The sequence below is a fragment of the Oncorhynchus tshawytscha genome, linkage group LG18 (genome assembly GCF_018296145.1).
Source record: "Oncorhynchus tshawytscha isolate Ot180627B linkage group LG18, Otsh_v2.0, whole genome shotgun sequence".
Lineage (NCBI taxonomy): Eukaryota > Metazoa > Chordata > Actinopteri > Salmoniformes > Salmonidae > Oncorhynchus > Oncorhynchus tshawytscha.
This window is the reverse complement of record NC_056446.1, coordinates 43365037-43392276: the sequence shown is the minus strand read 5'-3', so window position 1 is coordinate 43392276 and position 27240 is coordinate 43365037. Positions and strand designations below refer to the sequence as shown.

At 37.6% G+C, this 27240-nt stretch overlaps 1 pseudogene; it reads right to left on the bottom strand.

Annotated features, from left to right (window-relative positions):
* The window catches only part of LOC121840004, a 90851-nt pseudogene that overhangs the window by 540 nt on the left and 63071 nt on the right, over positions 1-27240 (bottom strand).

Genomic DNA, 27240 nt, shown 5'->3' with positions numbered 1-27240 from the left:
GGCGATTGTAAAAAGTATGTTGTGCTATTGAAGGGGGCGTACCACGTTTGGGTTGAAAGGGGGTGAGCTTCTTAGCGGTCAGGGCATCCCAGTTGATGGGGAGAAGAACATGTGGTTCATGATCTCCTCCTGAGAGAGAGAGAGGGAGGTGAGATAGAGAGAGGGGGGTGAGAGAGAGGGGGGTGAGAGAGAGAGAGAGAGAGGGGGTGACAGAGAGAGGGGGTGACAGAGAGAGAGAGAAGGGGTGGGTGAGAGAGAGAGAGAGAGAGAGAGAGAGAAGGGGGTTGAGATAGAGAGAGAGAGGGGTGACAGAGAGAGAGGGGGGTTGAGATAGGGAGGGGGTGACATAGAGATATAAGGGGGTGGGTGAGATAGAGAGGGGGGGGGTGAGATAGAGAGAGAGAGGGGGGGGGTTGAGATAGAGAGAGAGAGAGAGAGAAGGGGGTGAGATAGAAAGATAGATAGAAGGGGGGGGGTGAGAGAGAGAGATAGAGAAGGGAGAAGGGGGTGAGATAGAAAGATAGAGAGGGGGTGAGAGAGAGAGATAGAGGGGGTGAGGGGAGTAGAGAGGGGGTGAGAGAGAGAGAGGGAGGGAGTGAGTTACAGAGGGAGACAGAAAGAGAGAGAACAGAGACAGAGAGAGTTAGGAGAGGCCAACAAGTTCATCAAAACACCACTGGACACACACACACACTCCCCGCCTCTCTCTCACACACACTCACGAAGTCGTGGCTGTGTCCCAGTCGTTGTGTGCGGTCTTTCTGCAGCAGTCCCTCCAGTATGTGCCTGGCAGCGTTAGAGATGTTGGGTTTGAGCTGCAGGGGCTTGTTCAGGATGTTGTCGTACATCTCTGCAGTGTTACGACTGTAGAACGGAGGCTGAGGAGAGACACAGTTAGACACCTGACACTATGTTGACAAACTTTGTAAACGACAAAAAAAAAATCAAGCTCTATAGAAACAGGACATGTTTGTCCTCTACAAATAGAAGACAAATTGTGCTACTTTTATGTCTGTTCTAGATTATGGGGATATTATCTACATGCTACGGCATCAAGACTTAAATCACTGGATGCTACTTATCATTGCGTACTCAGGTTTATTACGGGTCCTAGCTACAGAACTCACCACTGTGTTTTATATCATAATGTGGGTTGGACTTCGCTGTCCGTGAGACGAGAACAACAACATGCTCTCGTGTTTGTCTATAAATCAGAATAAACAACCTTCTTATTTATCATCACTCATCAACATTATAATTATAATTCCTAAAACCAGGTCTCAAGCATGGATTCCACTTGAGGCCCATGCGGTCTCCACAGAGTTGGGTATGGCTGCCTTTTCCTGTTACGCTCCCTGCTTATGGAAGAGCCTGCAGACTAAACCTGAGACTCTCTCTCTCCCCCTGTCGCTCATTTTAAACATTTATTGGAGGAGTTTTTTTTCTTCTATTGGATTGTAACAGTTTATGCAAGTTCTTGTGCTGTTAGGGGAATAACCTGTTAGGGGAATAACCTGTTAGGGGAATAACCTGTTAGGGGAATAGCCTGTTAGGGGAATAGCCTGTTAGGGGAATAACCTGTTAGGGGAATAGCCTGTTAGGGGAATAGCCTGTTAGGGGAATAGCCTGTTAGGGGAATAGCCTGTTAGGGGAATAGCCTGTTAGGGGAATAGCCTGTTAGGGGAATAACCTGTTAGGGGAATAGCCTGTTAGGGGAATAGCCTGTTAGGGGAACAGCCTGTTAGGGGAACAACCTGTTAGGGGAACAACCTGTTAGGGGAACAACCTGTTAGGGGAACAGCCTGTAATAACTGCTGCTGTATATTTTATTGTGTGTTATCTGTGATCGTTTTGTCTTGTTTTGTGTAGTTTCTTAGTCGTTGTACCTGAAACTGTATGTGTAAACATGTATACACAGGGCCCAGCTGTAACAGAGACCTCGGTCTCAGTCAGGGCCCAGCTGTAACAGAGACCTCGGTCTCAGTCAGGGCCCAGCTGTAACAGAGACCTCGGTCTCAGTCAGGGCCCAGCTGTAACAGAGACCTCGGTCTCAGTCAGGGCCCAGCTGTAACAGAGACCTCGGTCTCAGTCAGGGCCCAGCTGTAACAGAGACCTCGGTCTCAGTCAGGGCCCAGCTGTAACAGAGACCTCGGTCTCAGTCAGGGCCCAGCTGTAACAGAGACCTCGGTCTCAGTCAGGGCCCAGCTGTAACAGAGACCTCGGTCAGGGCCCAGCTGTAACAGAGGCCTCGGTCTCAGTCAGGGCCCAGCTGTAACAGAGACCTCGGTCTCAGTCAGGGCCCAGCTGTAACAGAGACCTCGGTCAGGGCCCAGCTGTAACAGAGGCCTCGGTCTCAGTCAGGGCCCAGCTGTAACAGAGACCTCGGTCAGGGCCCAGCTGTAACAGAGACCTCGGTCTCAGTCAGGGCCCAGCTGTAACAGAGACCTCGGTCAGGGCCCAGCTGTAACAGAGACCTCGGTCTCAGTCAGGGCCCAGCTGTAACAGAGACCTCGGTCAGGGCCCAGCTGTAACAGAGGCCTCGGTCAGGGCCCAGCTGTAACAGAGGCCTCGGTCTCAGTCAGGGCCCAGCTGTAACAGAGGCCTCGGTCTCAGTCAGGGCCCAGCTGTAACAGAGGCCTCGGTCTCAGTCAGGGCCCAGCTGTAACAGAGGCCTCGGTCTCAGTCAGGGCCCAGCTGTAACAGAGACCTCGGTCAGGGCCCAGCTGTAACAGAGACCTCGGTCAGGGCCCAGCTGTAACAGAGACCTCTGTCAGGGCCCAGCTCTAACAGAGACCTCAGTCAGGGCCCAGCTGTAACAGAGACCTCAGTCAGGGCCCAGCTGTAACAGAGGTCTCAGTCAGGGCCCCAGCTGTAACAGAGGTCTCAGTCAGGGCCCAGCTGTAACAGAGACCTCGGTCAGGGCCCAGCTCGAACAGAGACCTCAGTCAGGGCCCAGCTGTAACAGAGACCTCAGTCAGGGCCCAGCTGTAACAGAGGTCTCAGTCAGGGCCCAGCTGTAACAGAGACCTCAGTCAGGGCCCAGCTGTAACAGAGGCCTCGGTCTCAGTCAGGGCCCAGCTGTAAAAGAAACCTCCTCAGTCAGGTACCAGTCAGGGAGAGGGAGAGAGAGAGAGAGGGAGGGAGAGAGAGAGCGAGGAGAGGGAGAGAGAGAGAGAGAGGGGGGGAGATAGAGAGAGGGGGAGAGAGAGAGAGAGAGGGGATGAGAGAGGGGGGGGTGAATGTAGAATGTTTTTTTGTGTGCATTCTGTCAGGGTAGGTTATTGTTAGACATCAGGGATCCTGTGGGGAGGAGTGAGGAATATGTGGCCGAGGTCAGGTGGTGTGAGGATGAACAGATATCACTAAAGATCTGCCTAGCAACAAAAAAATGTAATGTTTAGGGAGGAGGATACTTCGCCCAAATCTATAGAACCATGTCTTTGTCGTATACAGCTGTATGACTCAGTGGGTGAATCCACTTGATTTGAGCTTTACTAATCCTCTGTGAGTTTTTAATACTAGGTTTATTTAGAACCTAACACTATATATCATCGATTTAAAAGTTTAAAAAATGGATTGTACCAATCCCAAGTTGCCCCTAAAAAAAATGTATTCGCCAAACTAAATGGTTTGTGAACTCACCAGGCCATATAGCATCTCATAAAGCACAGCTCCTAAACACCACCAGTCAACTGTCCTGTCATACGGCTGCTTGTGTAACACCTCTGGAGCTAGGTACTAGGGGGAGAGGAGGGGGGAGGGGGAGGGGGGGGAGGGAGGAGGGGGAGAGGAGGGAGGGAGGGGTAAAAAAGAAAAGAGAGGGAGAGAGAGAGAGATGGGTGAGGGAGAGATGGAGGGAGGGGTGGGTAAGATAGCGGGAGAGACGGAGGGAGGGGTAAGATAGAGAGGGAGGGAGGGGTAAGATAGAGAGGGAGAGACGGAGGGAGGGGTAAGATAGAGAGGGAGAGAGGGGTAAGATAGAGAGGAGAGGGAGGGAGGGGATAAGATAGAGAGGGAGAGACGGAGGGAGGGGTAAGATAGAGGGAGGGAGAGACGGAGGGAGGGGTAAGATAGAGAGGGAGAGAGAGAGAGAGAGAGACGGAGGGAGGGAGGGGTAAGATAGAGAGGGAGAGAGGGGGGAGAGGGAGGGAGGAGGGAGAGAGAGAGGGGGGGAGGGAAAGAGGGGGGAGGGAGAGAGAGAGAGAGAGACGGAGGGGAGGGAGGGAGGGGTAAGATAGAGAGAGAGAGGGGTAGGGAGGGAGTAAGATAGAGAGAGAGGGGGAGGGAAAGAGGGGGGGTAGGGAAAGAGAGAGAACATTAGCTATGACATTGTCAATCCAATCATCACCAGCAGATACAGAGAGGTGAAATGAAGCTATCTTTATATATACACTACATATACAACAGTATGTGGACACCAAATGAGTCTTTATATATACACTACATATACAACAGTATGTGGACACCAAATGAGTCTTTATATATACACTACATATACAACAGTATGTGGACACCAAATGAGTCTTTATATATACACTACATATACAACAGTATGTGGACACCAAATGAGTCTTTATATATACACTACATATACAACAGTATGTGGACACCAAATGAGTCTTTATATATACACTACATATACAACAGTATGTGGACACCAAATGAGTCTTTATATATACACTACATATACAACAGTATGTGGACACCAAATGAGTCTTTATATATATATAAATATATATAATATACATATACAACAGTATGTGGACACCAAATGAGTGAATTCAGCCACACCCGTTGCTGGCTGGTGTATAATATTGAGCAAACAACCATGCAATCTCCATAGACAAACATTGGTAGTATAATTGTCTTACTGAAGAGCTCAGTGACTTTCAACGTGGCACCGTCAAGTCAGTTTGTCAAATTTCTGCCCTGCTAGAGCTGGTCAACTGTAGGTTATTGTGAAGTGGCTCACAGAACAGGGCCGCTGTTGCACGTAAACATCGTCTGCCCTTCATGAAGCTGCCCTCCGCCCTCACTACAGAGTTCCAAACTGCCTCTGGAAGCAACGACAGCACAAGAACTGTTCATCAGGAGCTTCATGAAATGGGTTTCCATGGCTGAGCAGCTGCACACAAGTCTAAGATCACCAAAACGCCAAGCGTCAGCTGGAGTGGTGTAAAGTTCACCGCCATTGGACTCTGGAGCAGTGGAAACACGTTCTCTGGAGTGATGAATCACGCAACACCATCTTAGCAGTCCGACGGAAGAATCTGGGTTTGGCGGATGTCAGGAAAACGCTACCTGCCCCAATGCATAGTGCCAGCTGTAAAGTTTGGTGGAGGATGAATCATGGTCTGGGGCTGTTTTTCATGGTTCAGGCCCCTTAGTTCCAGTGAAGAGAAATCTTAACGCTACAGCATACAATGACATTCTAGACGATTCTGTGCCTACAACTTTGCGGCAACAGTTTGGGGAAGGCCCTTTCCTGTTTCAGCATGACAATGCCCCCTGTGCACAAAGCGAGGTCCATGTAGAAATGGTTTGTCGAGATCGGTGTGGAAGAACTTGACTGGCCTGCAGAGCCCTGACCTCAACCCCATCGAACACCTTTGGGATGAATTGGAATGCCGACTGAGAGCCAGGCCTAATCTTATAGCAGCAATGTTCCAACATCTAGTGGAAAGCCTTCCCAGAAGAGTGGAGGCTGTTATAGCAGCAATGTTCCTACATCTAGTGGAAAGCCTTCCCAGAAGAGTGGAGGCTGTTATAGGGGCAATGTTCCTACATCTAGTGGAAAGCCTTCCCAGAAGAGTGGAGGCTGTTATAGCAGCAATGTTCCTACATCTAGTGGAAAGCCCTCCCAGAAGAGTGGAGGTTGTTATAGCAGCAATGTTCCTACATCTAGTGGAAAGCCTTCCCAGAAGAGTGGAGGCTGTTATAGCAGCAATGTTCCTACATCTAGTGGAAAGCCCTCCCAGAAGAGTGGAGGTTGTTATAGCAGCAATGTTCCTACATCTAGTGGAAAGCCTTCCCAGAAGAGTGGAGGCTGTTATAGCAGCAATGTTCCAACATCTAGTGGAAAGCCTTCCCAGAAGAGTGGAGGCTGTTATAGAGCAATGTTCCTACATCTAGTGGAAAGCCTTCCCAGAAGAGTGGAGGCTGTTATAGGGGCAATGTTCCTACATCTAGTGGAAAGCCTTCCCAGAAGAGTGGAGGCTGTTATAGCAGCAATGTTCCAACATCTAGTGGAAAGCCTTCCCAGAAGAGTGGAGGCTGTTATAGGGGCAATGTTCCTACATCTAGTGGAAAGCCTTCCCAGAAGAGTGGAGGCTGTTATAGGGGGGGCCAACATACTTTTGGTCATGTAGTGTACCTTCAATACAACCAACCAATCAAACTTGATCAAAAACCCCAAAAAGTTCTGTCCTTACCTCTGGAGTTCCACAGAACGTCGACGTGGTTCCGTTCTGTTCTATGTTCTCTTTGCAGAGGCCGAAGTCCGTGAGTATGATGTGTCCTTGAGAGTCCAGTAGAATATTCTCAGGCTTCAGGTCTCTGTACACGATGTTTAGAGAGTGCAGGTAGCCCAGGGCACTGGCGATCTCCGCTGTGTAGAACCTGGCCCGGGGCTCTAAGAAACGCCTCTCCCTCTGGAGATGGTAGAACAACTAGAGGAGAGGAGAGAGGGGAGAGGAGAGGAGGGGAGAGAGAGAGGAGAGGAGAGAGAGGGAGGAGAGGAGAGAGAGAGGGAGAGAGAAGGAGAGGAGAGAGAGGGAGAGAGAAGGAGAGGAGAGAGAGGGAGAGAGAGAGAGGGAGGAGAGGAAGAGAGGGAGGAGAGAGAGGGAGTGAGGGAGGAGAGGAGAGAGAGAGTGAGGCAGGGAGGGAGTGGAGGAGAGAGAGAGAGAGGGAGAGAGAGAGGGAGAGGGAGAGGGAGAGAGGAGAGAGAGAGAGAGAGAGAGAGGGGGAGAGAGAGAGAGCGGGAGAGAGAGAGAGAGAGAGAGAGAGAGGGAGAGGAGAGAGAGAGAGAGGGAGAGAGAGAGGGAGAGAGAGGGAGGAGAGGAGAGAGAGAGGGAGTGAGGCAGGGAGGGAGTGGAGGAGAGAGAGAGAGAGGGAGAGAGAGAGGGAGAGAGAGAAAGCGGGAGAGAGAGAGAGGGAGGAGAGGAGAGAGAGAGGGAGAGAGAGAGGAGAGAGAGCGAGAGAGAGCGGGAGAGAGCGGGAGAGAGAGAGAGAGAGAGAGAGAGGAGGAAGAGAGAAAGGGAGAGGGGGAGAGAGAGGGAGAGAGAGGGAGGAGAGGAGAGAGAGAGGGAGAGAGAGAGAGGATTTTGATGCACAGAGAGAAAGAGGCGACGATTCTCAGAACAGATCTACAAATGTTTTATTTCCTTTTGGATGCAGATGCAGAGAGTCAGTCAGATTAAAACTACCTGATCTCCAAAGTCCACGTTTATAGTCTCTATCAACCACACAGAACGCAGAGTTACAGCAGTATAGCACCGGCTACATTGGTATACTATACTTCCTCCTTCCTTATGTTTCCTTGTGTCTCCTCACCTCTCCTCCGTTAATGTAGTCCAGCACAAAGTAGAGTTTATCAGCGGTCTGGAAGGAGTAGTGTAGTCCCACTAGGAAGGGGTGTGAAATGTTCTTCAACAGGACATTCCTCTCTGACATGATGTGCTTCTCCTGGAGGTCAACAAAGGGAACAGGGTTAGAGGTTATAGGTCAAAGTGTCTGTCTGTCTGTCTGTGTGTGTCTGTGTGTCCTCTCTGACATGATGTGCTTCTCCTGGAGGTCAACAAAGGGTAAGGGTTAGAGGTCATGGAGGTTGGCCACGTGGTGTCTGTGCAACTTGTACCTCTTTCTTCTTCAGGATGGCCTTCTTCTGCAGCACCTTAACAGCATAGAACTGGTCGTCTGTTCGGTGCCTGGCTAGGAGGACCTTCCCGAAGCTACCCTTCCCTATCACCTTCAGGAAGTGGAAGTCACTGGGCTTGGCTGTGGGGTTGGAGGACGGGCCCAGGTTCATCTGCTGGGAGGGACTGGGCTGTGGATGAGAGGAAGAGGTAAGAGCTATGATATAAACATACTTTAACTTCATTTTAACCAAATTGGAAAATTAAATATCTGTTCGCACCCCAGCCAAAAGTAGCAGTGCATCTACACACAATACCCCATATAATGACAAAAACAGGTTTTTATTTATAAATAATAATAACATTGTAAAAAATGACATATCACATTTACATAAGTATTCAGACCCTTTACTCAGTACTTTGTTGAAGCACCTTTGTCAGCGATTAAAGCCTTGAGTCTTCTTGGGTATGATGCTAAAAGCTTGGCACACCTGTATTTGGGGAGTTTCTAACCCTAAACCTCGGTGATTTGATCTTGCAACCTGCTGGTTACTAGTCCAACGCTCTAACCACTAGGCTACCTGCTGGTTACTAGTCCAACACACTAACCACTAGGCTACCTGCTGGTTACTAGTCCAACACACTAACCACTAGGCTACCTGCTGGTTACTGGTCCAACGCTCTAACCACTAGGCTACCTGCTGGTTACTAGTCCAACACACTAACCACTAGGCTACCTGCTGGTTACTAGTCCAACACACTAACCACTAGGCTACCTGCTGGTTACTAGTCCAACACACTAACCACTAGGCTACCTGCTGGTTACTAGTCCAACACACTAACCACTAGGCTACCTGCTGGTTACTAGTCCAACACACTAACCACTAGGCTACCTGCTGGTTACTAGTCCAACACACTAACCACTAGGCTACCTGCTGGTTACTAGTCCAACACTCTAACCACTAGGCTACCTGCTGGTTACTAGTCCAACACACTAACCACTAGGCTACCTGCTGGTTATTAGTCCAACACACTAACCACTAGGCTACCTGCTGGTTACTAGTCCAACACACTAACCACTAGGCTACCTGCTGGTTACTAGTCCAACACACTAACCACTAAGCTACCTGCTGGTTACTAGTCCAACACACTAACCACTAGGCTACCTGCTGGTTACTAGTCCAACACACTAACCACTAGGCTACCTGCTGGTTACTAGTCCAACACACTAACCACTAAGCTACCTGCTGGTTACTAGTCCAACACACTAACCACTAGGCTACCTGCTGGTTACTAGTCCAACACTCTAACCACTAGGCTACCTGCTGGTTACTAGTCCAACACACTAACCACTAGGCTACCTGCTGGTTACTAGTCCAACACTCTAACCACTAGGCTACCTGCTGGTTACTAGTCCAACACACTAACCACTAGGCTACCTGCTGGTTACTAGTCCAACACACTAACCACTAGGCTACCTGCTGGTTACTAGTCCAACACACTAACCACTAAGCTACCTGCTGGTTACTAGTCCAACACACTAACCACTAGGCTACCTGCTGGTTACTAGTCCAACACACTAACCACTAGGCTACCTGCTGGTTACTAGTCCAACACACTAACCACTAAGCTACCTGCTGGTTACTAGTCCAACACACTAACCACTAGGCTACCTGCTGGTTACTAGTCCAACACTCTAACCACTAGGCTACCTGCTGGTTACTAGTCCAACACACTAACCACTAGGCTACCTGCTGGTTACTAGTCCAACACACTAACCACTAGGCTACCTGCTGGTTACTAGTCCAACACACTAACCACTAAGCTACCTGCTGGTTACTAGTCCAACACTCTAACCACTAGGCTACCTGCTGGTTACTAGTCCAACACACTAACCACTAGGCTACCTGCTGGTTACTAGTCCAACACACTAACCACTAGGCTACCTGCTGGTTACTAGTCCAACACTCTAACCACTAGGCTACCTGCTGGTTACTAGTCCAACACACTAACCACTAGGCTACCTGCTGGTTACTAGTCCAACACACTAACCACTAGGCTACCTGCTGGTTACTAGTCCAACACACTAACCACTAGGCTACCTGCTGGTTACTAGTCCAACACACTAACCACTAGGCTACCTGCTGGTTACTAGTCCAACACACTAACCATTAAGCTTAGGAACATATTTCCCAAATTAAAATCACTCTCATGCTGTTTTCACCGTTTTCAATGTCCAACAAATAAAATAGTTTTTTATTTTTGTGTATAATAACATTTAAAGAGCTAATGAATCAAAAGGTCAACTAAAAGGGGTGTTTATATTCAGTTATAACATGAACATATTGGTGGGGAAACTCAACATAGAAAGGCTGACATGCATCAAAACCACCACACACAAACGTTATAACATTCAGTTACGATCAGTGTACTTCCCATAGTCACTCTGCACTATTGTACAACTACAATATATTCTGCACTACTATACTACTACAATATATTCTGCACTACTATACTACTACAATATATTCTGCACTACTGTACTACTACAATATATTCTGCACTACTATACTACAACAATATATTCTGCACTACTATACTACTACAATATATTCTACACTACTACAATATATTCTGCACTACTGCACTACTACAATATATTCTACACTACTATACTACTACAATATATTCTGCATGGGTCTAATACTATACTACTACAATATATTCTACACTACTATACTACCACAATATATTCTGCACTACTATACTACTACAATATATTCTACACTACTATACTACTACAATATATTCTACTACAATATATTCTGCACTACTATACTACTACAATATATTCTACACTACTATACTACTACAATATATTCTGCACTACTGTACTACTACAATATATTCTACACTACTACAATATATTCTACACTACTATACTACTACAATATATTCTACACTACTATACTACTACAATATATTCTACACTACTATACTACTACAATATATTCTGCACTACTGTACTACTACAATATATCCTGCACTACTATACTACTACAATATATTCTGCACTACTATACTACTACAATATATTCTGCACTACTATAAATATATTCTGCACTACTATACTACTACAGTATATTCTGCACTACTATACTACTACAATATATTCTGAATGGGTCTACTACTATACTACTACAATATATTCTGCATGGGTCTACTACTATACTACTACAATATATTCTACACTACTATACTACTACAATATATGCTGCACTACTATACTACTATAGTATATTCTACACTACTATACTACTACAATATATTCTGAATGGGTCTAATACTATACTACTACAATATATTCTGCACTACTATACTACTACAATATATTCTGAATGGGTCTACTACTATACTACTACAATATATTCTGCATGGGTCTACTACGATATATTCTGAATGGGTCTACTACTATACTACTACAATATATTCTGCACTACTATACTACTACAATATATTCTGCACTACTGTACTACTACAATATATTCTGCACTACTATACTACTACAATATATTCTGCACTATAATACTACTACAATATATTCTGAATGGGTCTACTACTATACTACTACAATATATTCTGCATGGGTCTACTACGATACTACTACAATATATTCTGAATGGGTCTACTACTATACTACTACAATATATTCTGCACTACTATACTACTACAATATATTCTGCATGGGTCTACTACTATACTACTACAATACATTCTACACTACTATACTACTACAATATATTCTGCACTACGATACTACTACAATATATTCTACACTACTATACTACTACAATATATTCTGAATGGGTCTACTACTATACTACTACAACATATTCTGCACTACTATACTACTACAATATATTCTGCACTACTGTACTACTACAATATATTCTGCACTACTATACTACTACAATATATTCTGCACTACTATACTACTACAATATATTCTGCACTACTATACTACTACAATATATTCTGCACTACTATACTACTACAATATATTCTGCATGGGTCTACTACTATACTACTACAATATATTATACACTACTATACTACTACAATATATTCTGCATGGGTCTACTACTATACTACTACAATATATTATACACTACTATACAACTACAATATATTCTAGACTACTATACAACTACAATATATTCTACACTACTATAATATATTCTACACTACTATACTACTACAATATATTCTGCACTACTACAATATATTCTACACTACTACAATATATTCTACACTACTATACTACTACAATATATTCTACACTACTACAATATATTCTACACTACTACAATATATTCTACACTACTATACGACTACAATATATTCTACAATACTACTACAATATATTCTGCACTACTATACTACTACAATATATTCTACACTACTATACTACTACAATGTATTCTACACGACTATACTACTACAATATATTCTACACTACTACAATATATTCTACACTACTATATGACTACAATATATTCTACACTACTACCATATATTCTATCACAATATATTCTGCACTACTATACTACTACAATATATTCTACACTACTATACTACTACAATATATTCTGCACTACTATACTACTACAATATATTCTGCATGGGTCTACTACTATACTACTACAATATATTCTGCACTACTATACTACTACAATATATTCTACACTACTATACTACTACAATATATTCTGCACTACTATACTACTACAATATATTCTACACTACTATACTACTACAATATATTCTGCATGGGTCAACTACTATATATTCTGCATGTGTCAACTACTATATATTCTGCATGGGTCTACTACTATACTACTACAATATATTCTACACTACTATACTACTACAATATATTCTGCACTACTATACTACTACAATATATTCTACACTACTACAATATATTCCGAATGGGTCTAATACTATACTACTACAATATATTCTGCACTACTATACTACTACAATATATTCTGAATGGGTCTACTACTATACTACTACAATATATTCTGCATGGGTCTACTACGATATATTCTGAATGGGTCTACTACTATACTACTACAATATATTCTGCACTACTATACTACTACAATATATTCTGCACTACTGTACTACTACAATATATTCTGCACTACTATACTACTACAATATATTCTGAATGGGTCTAATACTATACTACTACAATATAATCTGAATGGGTCTACTACGATACTACTACAATATATTCTGCACTACTATACTACTACAATATATTCTGAATGTGTCTACTACTATACTACTACAATATATTCTGCACTACTATACTACTACAATATATTCTGAATGGGTCTAATACTATACTACTACAATATATTCTGAATGTGTCTACTACTACAATATATTCTATACTACTATACTACTACAATATATTCTGCACTACTATACTACTACAATATATTCTGAATGGGTCTAATACTATACTACTACAATATAATCTGAATGGGTCTACTACTATACTACTACAATATATTCTGCACTATTATACTACTACAATATATTCTGAATGTGTCTACTACTATACTACTACAATATATTCTGCACTACTATACTACTACAATATATTCTACACTACTATACTACTACAATATATTCTGCATGGGTCTACTACTATATATTCTGCATGGGTCTACTACTATACTACTACAATATATTCTACACTACTATACTACTACAATATATTCTGCACTACTATACTACTACAATATATTCTACACTACTATACTACAATATATTCTACACTACTATACTACAATATATTCTACACTACTATACTACTACAATATATTCTGCACTACTATACTACTACAATATATTCTACACTACTATGTATATTCTATATGTTCTGTATATTCTGCACTACTATACTACTACAATATATTCTACACTACTATACTACTACAATATATTCTGCATGGGTCTACTACTATATTCTGCTACTACAATATATTCTGCACTACTATACTACTACAATATATTCTACACTACTATACTACTACAATATATTCTGCATGGGTAGACTACTATATATTCTGCATGGGTCTACTACTATACTACTGCAATATATTCTACACTACTATACTACTACAATATATTCTGCACTACTATACTACTACAATATATTCTACACTACTACAATATATTCTATCACAATATATTCTGCACTACTATACTACTACAATATATTCTACACTACTATACTACTACAATATATTCTGCACTACTATACTACTACAATATATTCTACTACAATATATTCTGCACTACTATACTACTACAATATATTCTACACTACTATACTACTACAATATATTCTGAATGGGTCTAATACTATACTACTACAATATATTCTGAATGTGTCTACTACTACAATATATTCTACACTACTATACTACCACAATATATTCTGCACTACTATACTACTACAATATATTCTGAATGGGTCTAATACTATACTACTACAATATAATCTGAATGGGTCTACTACTATACTTCTACAATATATTCTGCACTACTATACTACTACAATATATTCTGAATGTGTCTACTACTATACTACTACAATATATTCTGCACTACTATACTACTACAATATATTCTGAATGGGTCTAATACTATACTACTACAATATATTCTGAATGTGTCTACTACTACAATATATTCTATACTACTATACTACTACAATATATTCTGCACTACTATACTACTACAATATATTCTGAATGGGTCTAATACTATACTACTACAATATAATCTGAATGGGTCTACTACTATACTACTACAATATATTCTGCACTATTATACTACTACAATATATTCTGAATGTGTCTACTACTATACTACTACAATATATTCTGCATGGGTCTACTACTATACTACTACAATATATTCTACACTACTATACTACCACAATATATTCTGCACTACTATACTACTACAATATATTCTACACTACTATACTACTACAATATATTCTGCACTACTGTACTACTACAATATATTCTACACTACTACAATATATTCTACACTACTATACTACTACAATATATTCTACACTACTATACTACTACAATATATTCTACACTACTATACTACTACAATATATTCTGCACTACTGTACTACTACAATATATCCTGCACTACTATACTACTACAATATATTCTGCACTACTATACTACTACAATATATTCTGCACTACTATAAATATATTCTGCACTACTATACTACTACAGTATATTCTGCACTACTATACTACTACAATATATTCTGAATGGGTCTACTACTATACTACTACAATATATTCTGCATGGGTCTACTACTATACTACTACAATATATTCTACACTACTATACTACTACAATATATTCTGCACTACTCTACTACTATATTCTACACTACTATACTACTACAATATATTCTGAATGGGTCTAATACTATACTACTACAATATATTCTGCACTACTATACTACTACAATATATTCTGAATGGGTCTACTACTATACTACTACAATATATTCTGCATGGGTCTACTACGATATATTCTGAATGGGTCTACTACTATACTACTACAATATATTCTGCACTACTATACTACTACAATATATTCTGCACTACTGTACTACTACAATATATTCTGCACTACTATACTACTACAATATATTCTGCACTATAATACTACTACAATATATTCTGAATGGGTCTACTACTATACTACTACAATATATTCTGCATGGGTCTACTACTATACTACTACAATATATTCTGAATGGGTCTACTACTATACTACTACAATATATTCTGCACTACTATACTACTACAATATATTCTGCATGGGTCTACTACTATACTACTACAATATATTCTACACTACTATACTACTACAATATATTCTGCACTACTATACTACTACAATATATTCTACACTACTACAATATATTCCGAATGGGTCTAATACTATACTACTACAATATATTCTGCACTACTATACTACTACAATATATTCTGCACTACTGTACTACTACAATATATTCTGCACTACTATACTACTACAATATATTCTGCACTATAATACTACTACAATATATTCTGCACTACTATACTACTACAATATATTCTGCACTATATACTACTACAATATATTCTGAATGGGTCTACTACTATACTACTACAATATATTCTGCATGGGTCTACTATACTACTACAATATATTCTGAATGGGTCTACTATATACTACTACAATATATTCTGCACTACTATACTACTACAATATATTCTGCATGGGTCTACTACTATACTACTACAATACATTCTACACTACTATACTACTACAATATATTCTGCACTACGATACTACTACAATATATTCTACACTACTATACTACTACAATATATTCTGAATGGGTCTACTACTATACTACTACAACATATTCTGCACTACTATACTACTACAATATATTCTGCACTACTGTACTACTACAATATATTCTGCACTACTATACTACTACAATATATTCTGCACTACTATACTACTACAATATATTCTGCACTACTATACTACTACAATATATTCTGCACTACTATACTACTACAATATATTCTGCATGGGTCTACTACTATACTACTACAATATATTATACACTACTATACTACTACAATATATTCTGCATGGGTCTACTACTATACTACTACAATATATTATACACTACTATACTACTACAATATATTCTAGACTACTATACAACTACAATATATTCTACACTACTATAATATATTCTACACTACTATACTACTACAATATATTCTACACTACTATACTACTACAATATATTCTGCACTACTACAATATATTCTACACTACTACAATATATTCTACACTACTATACTACTACAATATATTCTACACTACTACAATATATTCTACACTACTACAATATATTCTACACTACTATACGACTACAATATATTCTACAATACTACTACAATATATTCTGCACTACTATACTACTACAATATATTCTACACTACTATACTACTACAATATATAATGCACTACTATACTACTACAATATATTCTACACTACTATACTACTACAATGTATTCTACACGACTATACTACTACAATATATTCTACACTACTACAATATATTCTACACTACTATACGACTACAATATATTCTACACTACTACCATATATTCTATCACAATATATTCTGCACTACTATACTACTACAATATATTCTACACTACTATACTACTACAATATATTCTGCACTACTATACTACTACAATATATTCTGCATGGGTCTACTACTATACTACTACAATATATTCTGCACTACTATACTACTACAATATATTCTACACTACTATACTACTACAATATATTCTGCACTACTATACTACTACAATATATTCTACACTACTATACTACTACAATATATTCTGCATGGGTCAACTACTATATATTCTGCATGTGTCAACTACTATATATTCTGCATGGGTCTACTACTATACTACTACAATATATTCTACACTACTATACTACTACAATATATTCTGCACTACTATACTACTACAATATATTCTACACTACTACAATATATTCCGAATGGGTCTAATACTATACTACTACAATATATTCTGCACTACTATACTACTACAATATATTCTGAATGGGTCTACTACTATACTACTACAATATATTCTGCATGGGTCTACTACGATATATTCTGAATGGGTCTACTACTATACTACTACAATATATTCTGCACTACTATACTACTACAATATATTCTGAATGGGTCTAATACTATACTACTACAATATAATCTGAATGGGTCTACTACGATACTACTACAATATATTCTGCACTACTATACTACTACAATATATTCTGAATGTGTCTACTACTATACTACTACAATATATTCTGCACTACTATACTACTACAATATATTCTGAATGGGTCTAATACTATACTACTACAATATATTCTGAATGTGTCTACTACTACAATATATTCTATACTACTATACTACTACAATATATTCTGCACTACTATACTACTACAATATATTCTGAATGGGTCTAATACTATACTACTACAATATAATCTGAATGGGTCTACTACTATACTACTACAATATATTCTGCACTATTATACTACTACAATATATTCTGAATGTGTCTACTACTATACTACTACAATATATTCTGCACTACTATACTACTACAATATATTCTACACTACTATACTACTACAATATATTCTGCATGGGTCTACTACTATATATTCTGCATGGGTCTACTACTATACTACTACAATATATTCTACACTACTATACTACTACAATATATTCTGCACTACTATACTACTACAATATATTCTACACTACTATACTACAATATATTCTACACTACTATACTACAATATATTCTACACTACTATACTACTACAATATATTCTGCACTACTATACTACTACAATATATTCTACACTACTACAATATATTCTATCACAATATATTCTGCATACTACTACTACAATATATTCTACACTACTATACTACTACAATATATTCTGCTGCTATGGGTCTACTACTATACTACTACAATATATTCTGCACTACTATACTACTACAATATATTCTACACTACTATACTACTACAATATATTCTGCATGGGTAGACTACTATATATTCTGCATGGGTCTACTACTATACTACTACAATATATTCTACACTACTATACTACTACAATATATTCTGCACTACTATACTACTACAATATATTCTACACTACTACAATATATTCTATCACAATATATTCTGCACTACTATACTACTACAATATATTCTGCACTACTGTACTACTACAATATATTCTGCACTACTATACTACTACAATATATTCTGAATGGGTCTAATACTATACTACTACAATATAATCTGAATGGGTCTACTACGATACTACTACAATATATTCTGCACTACTATACTACTACAATATATTCTGAATGTGTCTACTACTATACTACTACAATATATTCTGCACTACTATACTACTACAATATATTCTGAATGGGTCTAATACTATACTACTACAATATATTCTGAATGTGTCTACTACTACAATATATTCTATACTACTATACTACTACAATATATTCTGCACTACTATACTACTACAATATATTCTGAATGGGTCTAATACTATACTACTACAATATAATCTGAATGGGTCTACTACTATACTACTACAATATATTCTACACTACTATACTACTACAATATATGCTGCACTACTATACTACTATAGTATATTCTACACTACTATACTACTACAATATATTCTGAATGGGTCTAATACTATACTACTACAATATATTCTGCATGGGTCTACTACTATACTACTACAATATATTCTGAATGGGTCTACTACTATACTACTACAATATATTCTGCACTGGGTCTACTACAATATATTCTGAATGGGTCTACTACTATACTACTACAATATATTCTGCACTACTATACTACTACAATATATTCTGCACTACTGTACTACTACAATATATTCTGCACTACTATACTACTACAATATATTCTGCACTACTATACTACTACAATATATTCTGCATGGGTCTACTACTATACTACTACAATATATTCTGCACTATACTACTACAATATATTCTGCACTACTATACTACTACAATATATTCTGCACTACTATACTACTACAATATATTCTACACTACTATACTACTACAATATATTCTGCATGGGTCTAACTACTATATATTCTACTACAATATATTCTGCATGGGTCTACTACTATACTACTACAATATATTCTACACTACTATACTACTACAATATATTCTGCACTACTATACTACTACAATATATTCTACTACTACAATATATTCTGAATGGGTCTACTACTATACTACTACAATATATTCTGCACTACTATACTACTACAATATATTCTGAATGGGTCTACTACTATACTACTACAATATATTCTGCATGGGTCTACTACGATATATTCTGAATGGGTCTACTACTATACTACTACAATATATTCTGCACTACTATACTACTACAATATATTCTGAATGGGTCTAATACTATACTACTACAATATAATCTGAATGGGTCTAATACTATACTACTACAATATAATCTGAATGGGTCTACTACTATACTACTACAATATATTCTGCACTATTATACTACTACAATATATTCTGAATGTGTCTACTACTATACTACTACAATATATTCTGCACTACTATACTACTACAATATATTCTGAATGGGTCTAATACTATACTACTACAATATATTCTGAATGTGTCTACTACTACAATATATTCTATACTACTATACTACTACAATATATTCTGCACTACTATACTACTACAATATATTCTGAATGGGTCTAATACTATACTACTACAATATATTCTGCACTACTAATATATTCTGCACTATTATACTACTACAATATATTCTGAATGTGTCTACTACTATACTACTACAATATATTCTGCACTACTATACTACTACAATATATTCTACACTACTATACTACTACAATATATTCTGCATGGGTCTACTACTATATATTCTGCATGGGTCTACTACTATACTACTACAATATATTCTACACTACTATACTACTACAATATATTCTGCACTACTGCTACTACAATATATTCTACTACTACTACAATATATTCTGCACTACTATACTACTACAATATATTCTGCACTACTATACTACTACAATATATTCTGCACTACTATACTACTACAATATATTCTGCACTACTGGGTCTACTACTATACTACTACAATATATTCTGCACTACTATACTACTACAATATATTCTACACTACTATACTACTACAATATATTCTGCATGGGTCTACTACTATACTACTACAATATATTCTGCACTACTATACTACTACAATATATTCTGCACTGGGTCTACTACTATATATTCTGCATGGGTCAACTACTATATATTCTGCATGGGTCTACTACTATACTACTACAATATATTCTACACTACTATACTACTACAATATATTCTGCACTACTATACTACTACAATATATTCTACACTACTACAATATATTCCGAATGGGTCTAATACTATACTACTACAATATATTCTGCACTACTATACTACTACAATATATTCTGAATGGGTCTACTACTATACTACTACAATATATTCTGCATGGGTCTACTACGATATATTCTGAATGGGTCTACTACTATACTACTACAATATATTCTGCACTACTATACTACTACAATATATTCTGCACTACTGTACTACTACAATATATTCTGCACTACTATACTACTACAATATATTCTGAATGGGTCTAATACTATACTACTACAATATAATCTGAATGGGTCTACTACGATACTACTACAATATATTCTGCACTACTATACTACTACAATATATTCTGAATGTGTCTACTACTATACTACTACAATATATTCTGCACTACTATACTACTACAATATATTCTGAATGGGTCTAATACTATACTACTACAATATATTCTGAATGTGTCTACTACTACAATATATTCTATACTACTAATATATTCTACTACAATATATTCTGAACTACTATACTACTACAATATATTCTGAATGGGTCTACTACTATACTACTACAATATATTCTGCACTACTACTACAATATATTCTGAATGTGTCTACTACTATACTACTACAATATATTCTGCACTACTATACTACTACAATATATTCTACACTACTATACTACTACAATATATTCTGCATGGGTCTACTACTATATATTCTGCATGGGTCTACTACTATACTACTACAATATATTCTACACTACTATACTACTACAATATATTCTGCACTACTATACTACTACAATATATTCTACACTACTATACTACAATATATTCTACACTACTATACTACAATATATTCTACACTACTATACTACTACAATATATTCTGCACTACTATACTACTACAATATATTCTACACTACTACAATATATTCTATCACAATATATTCTGCACTACTATACTACTACAATATATTCTACACTACTATACTACTACAATATATTCTGCATGGGTCTACTACTATACTACTACAATATATTCTGCACTACTATACTACTACAATATATTCTACACTACTATACTACTACAATATATTCTGCATGGGTAGACTACTATATATTCTGCATGGGTCTACTACTATACTACTACAATATATTCTACACTACTATACTACTACAATATATTCTGCACTACTATACTACTACAATATATTCTACACTACTACAATATATTCTATCACAATATATTCTGCACTACTATACTACTACAATATATTCTACACTACTATACTACTACAATATATTCTGCACTACTATACTACTACAATATATTCTACTACAATATATTCTGCACTACTATACTACTACAATATATTCTACACTACTATACTACTACAATATATTCTGAATGGGTCTAATACTATACTACTACAATATATTCTACACTACTATACTACCACAATATATTCTGCACTACTATACTACTACAATATATTCTGAATGGGTCTAATACTATACTACTACAATATAATCTGAATGGGTCTACTACTATACGACTACAATATATTCTGCACTACTATACTACTACAATATATTCTGAATGTGTCTACTACTATACTACTACAATATATTCTGCACTACTATACTACTACAATATATTCTGAATGGGTCTAATACTATACTACTACAATATATTCTGAATGTGTCTACTACTACAATATATTCTATACTACTATACTACTACAATATATTCTGCACTACTATACTACTACAATATATTCTGAATGGGTCTAATACTATACTACTACAATATAATCTGAATGGGTCTACTACTATACTACTACAATATATTCTGCACTATTATACTACTACAATATATTCTGAATGTGTCTACTACTATACTACTACAATATATTCTGCATGGGTCTAATACTATACTACTACAATATATTCTACACTACTATACTACCACAATATATTCTGCACTACTATACTACTACAATATATTCTACACTACTATACTACTACAATATATTCTACTACACTATATTCTGCACTACTATACTACTACAATATATTCTACACTACTATACTACTACAATATATTCTACACTACTATACTACTACAATATATTCTACACTACTACAATATATTCTACACTACTATACTACTACAATATATTCTACACTACTATACTACTACAATATATTCTGCACTACTATACTACTACAATATATTCTGCACTACTGTACTACTACAATATATCCTGCACTACTATACTACTACAATATATTCTGCACTACTATACTACTACAATATATTCTGCACTACTATAAATATATTCTGCACTACTATACTACTACAGTATATTCTGCACTACTATACTACTACAATATATTCTGAATGGGTCTACTACTATACTACTACAATATATTCTGCATGGGTCTACTACTATACTACTACAATATATTCTACACTACTATACTACTACAATATATGCTGCACTACTATACTACTACAATATATTCTGCACTACTATACTACTACAATATATTCTGAATGGGTCTAATACTATACTACTACAATATATTCTGCACTACTATACTACTACAATATATTCTGAATGGGTCTACTACTATACTACTACAATATATTCTGCATGGGTCTACTACGATATATTCTGAATGGGTCTACTACTATACTACTACAATATATTCTGCACTACTATACTACTACAATATATTCTGCACTACTATACTACTACAATATATTCTGCACTACTATACTACTACAATATATTCTACACTACTATACTACTACAATATATTCTGCATGGGTCAACTACTATATATTCTGCATGTGTCAACTACTATATATTCTGCATGGGTCTACTACTATACTACTACAATATATTCTACACTACTAAACTACTACAATATATTCTGCACTACTATACTACTACAATATATTCTACACTACTACAATATATTCCGAATGGGTCTAATACTATACTACTACAATATATTCTGCACTACTATACTACTACAATATATTCTGAATGGGTCTACTACTATACAATATATCTGAATGGGTCTACTACTATACTACTACAATATATTCTGCACTACTATACTACTACAATATATTCTGCACTACTGTACTACTACAATATATTCTGAATGGGTCTAATACTATACTACTACAATATAATCTGAATGGGTCTACTACGCTACTACTACAATATATTCTGCACTACTATACTACTACAATATATTCTGAATGTGTCTACTATATATTCTGCTACTACAATATATTCTGCACTACTATACTACTACAATATATTCTGCACTACTGTACTACTACAATATATTCTGCACTACTATACTACTACAATATATTCTGAATGGGTCTAATACTATACTACTACAATATAATCTGAATGGGTCTACTACGCTACTACTACAATATATTCTGCACTACTATACTACTACAATATATTCTGAATGTGTCTACTACTATACTACTACAATATATTCTGCACTACTATACTACTACAATATATTCTGAATGGGTCTAATACTATACTACTACAATATATTCTGAATGTGTCTACTACTACAATATATTCTATACTACTATACTACTACAATATATTCTGCACTACTATACTACTACAATATATTCTGAATGGGTCTAATACTATACTACTACAATATAATCTGAATGGGTCTACTACTATACTACTACAATATATTCTGCACTATTATACTACTACAATATATTCTGAATGTGTCTACTACTATACTACTACAATATATTCTGCACTACTATACTACTACAATATATTCTACACTACTATACTACTACAATATATTCTGCATGGGTCTACTACTATATATTCTGCATGGGTCTACTACTATACTACTACAATATATTCTACACTACTATACTACTACAATATATTCTGCACTACTATACTACTACAATATATTCTACACTACTATACTACAATATATTCTACACTACTATACTACAATATATTCTACACTACTATACTACTACAATATATTCTGCACTACTATACTACTACAATATATTCTACACTACTACAATATATTCTATCACAATATATTCTGCACTACTATACTACTACAATATATTCTACACTACTATACTACTACAATATATTCTGCATGGGTCTACTACTATACTACTACAATATATTCTGCACTACTATACTACTACAATATATTCTACACTACTATACTACTACAATATATTCTGCATGGGTAGACTACTATATATTCTGCATGGGTCTACTACTATACTACTACAATATATTCTACACTACTATACTACTACAATATATTCTGCACTACTATACTACTACAATATATTCTACACTACTACAATATATTCTACTACAATATATTCTGCACTACTATACTACTACAATATATTCTACACTACTATACTACTACAATATATTCTACACTACTATACTACTACAATATATTCTACACTACTATACTACTACAATATATTCTACTACAATATAGCTGCATTCTTAGAGTATTGGGACACATCCAAAACACCGTTCTGAGAGAGTCTGCCTGTTACCATGATGCTCGGTTATGAATAAGGCAACGAGAAGACATAGTTACAGTTTCAATGGTATTACAGTCTGATATCAAACTTTTACATTGTAAAGTCACCTCAAATCAGATGTTAGCCACTGCTTAGTTTACCACAGCACCCAAGAGGACAGAAGTAACCTGGCTCTCAGTGGGTTAACTTAGTTTACCACAGCACCCAAGGGGACAGAAGTAACCTGGCTCTCAGTGGGTTGACTTAGTTTACCACAGCACCCAAGGGGACAGAAGTAACCTGGCTCTCAGTGGGTTGACTTAGTTTACCACAGCACCCAAGGGGACAGAAGTAACCTGGCTCTCAGTGGGTTGACTTAGTTTACCACAGCACCCAAGGGGACAGAAGTAACCTGGCTCTCAGTGGGTTGACTTAGTTTACCACAGCACCCAAGGGGACAGAAGTAACCTGGCTCTCAGTGGGTTGACTTAGTTTACCACAGCACCCAAGGGGACAGAAGTAACCTGGCTCTCAGTGGGTTGTTCTAGTTTACCACAGCACCCAAGGGGACAGAAGTAACCTGGCTCTCAGTGGGTTGACTTAGTTTACCACAGCACCCAAGGGGACAGAAGTAACCTGGCTCTCAGTGGGTTGACTTAGTTTACCACAGCACCCAAGGGGACAGAAGTAAGCTGGCTCTCAGTGGGTTAACTTAGTTTACCACAGCACCCAAGGGGACAGAAGTAACCTGGCTCTCAGTGGGTTGACTTAGTTTACCACAGCACCCAAGGGGACAGAAGTAACCTGGCTCTCAGTGGGTTGACTTAGTTTACCACAGCACCCAAGGGGACAGAAGTAACCTGGCTCTCAGTGGGTTGACTTAGTTTACCACAGCACCCAAGGGGACAGAAGTAACCTGGCTCTCAGTGGGTTGTTCTAGTTTACCACAGCACCCAAAGGGACAGAAGTAACCTGGCTCTCAGTGGGTTGACTTAGTTTACCACAGCACCCAAGGGGACAGAAGTAACCTGGCTCTCAGTGGGTTGACTTAGTTTACCACAGCACCCAAGGGGACAGAAGTAACCTGGCTCTCAGTGGGTTGACTTAATTTACCACAGCACCCAAGGGGACAGAAGTAACCTGGCTCTCAGTGGGTTGACTTAATTTACCACAGCACCCAAGAGGTCAGAAGTTACCTGGCTCTCAGTGGGTTGACTTAGTTTACACTGTTTGCTAACTGATATAATACACTAATGTGAATGAATCAATGACAAAATTACATGAAAAACACCGCCATCTGCTGGACGCATTGCCACTTCTTATATCTGTCCCCTTTCACAGCACATAGTGGTTAACCTGTATGTGTGGAAGATAAAAAACGTTTTGAATATCCCAACTCCCCTTGAGACGCCCTTTGAGAGTGGGGTCACGGCCAGGGGGCAGCCATTCTTGGCGGTGACCCAGGAGCAATTAGGGCTAAGTGCCTTGCTCAAGAGTACATCCGCAGATTATTCACATTGTTGTCTCTGGGAT